Source organism: Sturnira hondurensis, unplaced genomic scaffold (assembly GCF_014824575.4).
Source record: "Sturnira hondurensis isolate 20B ecotype Veracruz unplaced genomic scaffold, ASM1482457v3 Scaffold0016864, whole genome shotgun sequence".
Lineage (NCBI taxonomy): Eukaryota > Metazoa > Chordata > Mammalia > Chiroptera > Phyllostomidae > Sturnira > Sturnira hondurensis.
In genome coordinates, this window is record NW_028089495.1 from 66,457 (window position 1) to 68,302 (window position 1,846).

The following is a 1,846-nucleotide window of genomic DNA, read 5'->3' on the forward strand; positions in this document are numbered from 1 at the left end:
TTATGCTGAGTGAAATAAGCCAGGTGGTGAAAGACAAATACCATATGATCTCACCTTTAACAGGAACCTAAACAATGAAACAAACAAGCAAGGAAAATATAACCAAAGATACTGAAATACAGAACAGGCTGACAGGGACCAGAGGAGAGAGGGGAGGGAATTTCAGGGGAAAAGGGGAAGGGTTTACAGGAACAAGTATAAAGGACATATGGACAACAACTAAGGGGGGTGGAAATGGGAGGGAGGTGGGGAGCACTGGGGGGTGAGCTGGGATGGGAGTAAAAGACAGAAAACTATACTTGAACAACAATTTTAAAAATTAATTTAAAAATAATGATATAATTGTTGGTGACACAGATGTATTCATGTCTTGAAAGTCATCAAGCACCTTAAATTAGTGCACTTCACTATGTGTATATTATAAAAATATTTTAAAATAAACACATTAAAATTCCCCAATGCAAATCTTTTTATATTTCTTATTTCTTTTAATGCATTTACTATCTCTTCAGTACTTCTAACAATAAAAACTTAGGGACTTTTTTACTTCCCATCCTCCCTTTTCTTTTTACTTCTTATCCTAACAATAATTTGTTAAATACTATTATTTTCACCTCTGTATTTCCTTTTCATATCTTTCTTATTATTACCTTTTCTACTTCCAAAACACTGGTACAGGCTTACAGGACTTTGTGCATAAGCAATTATAATCATTCTTTTTTTTTAATTTTTATTTTTATTTAATTCTTGTTCAAGTACAGTTTTCTGTCTTATATTCTCATTCTTAAAATCATCTTGCTTATTCTCTTCCCTCTTGGCCTTATCGTACTCACTATTGGTAGAACAATCTATTACTCTACTGCTCTAAAAATTTTGTCAGTATAAAGTAGGTAAATATCAGCTATTTGCATGGTGTTCAAGGTTCATCTCTCAATATTCCCTGTCACCCAACCAACATTACACTTAATTAAAATGGTTGCTAATCCTTAAATGTATCCTTTTTTTTATGTCTTTACCATGTAGCCACCTTTCTTACATCTCTGTCTATAAAACTGGCTAACCTTCAAAATACAAATAAGTTCTTAATTTCATTCAGGACATGGTCATAGCACTTGGTAAATGCTCAATATATACCAAGTTGACTATCTCACAAATAACAAACCACAGGACCCTATCTTCTCCTCTTGGAAAAAATCCTTTACAGTATAGGTGGATCTGGAATTCTTCCTTAAGTTTAAGGATTCAAGTTTTATTTGACAACTCTAGTAAGGCAGATGATGGAGGATAAGCTTCTGTCATTAGAGAAAGTGAAGTAATCATTATATTTCATAGTATGTGAAGCAACTCAGAATCACAGCCAGGTAGCATAAAGTTTTTCCATCCAGATGAGTACTCGTATAATAAGCTACCAAATTTATAAATTTAGAAAAGATCCAGGACACCCTTAAGTGACACACACACTATTCATTTCCAAATATGTTAACCATATTTAAGAACCATAGCTCTGAAAAAATGAGGAAACCATTTCCAGAGAATATGTATCAGAGAATATCAACAAATATCAGACACTGCAAATTTAATGAAATTCTGACACATATAACTCAATGCCACAATATAATAGTTTTAACTTGGAGTAATGTTTAAAAAGACTAATATTCTATTTAGCACAAATCATCACTCATCTCTAAGGAGAGAAGCACAGATGTCCAGCCATTAGCACAATAGAATAATTGCTTCAAGATTATATGACAGTGACCAGATGGGGAGGGAATGGAATTCCAGGGGAAAAGGGTGAAGGGCTTGCAGGAACAAGTATAAAGGACACATGGACAATAACAAGGGGGGA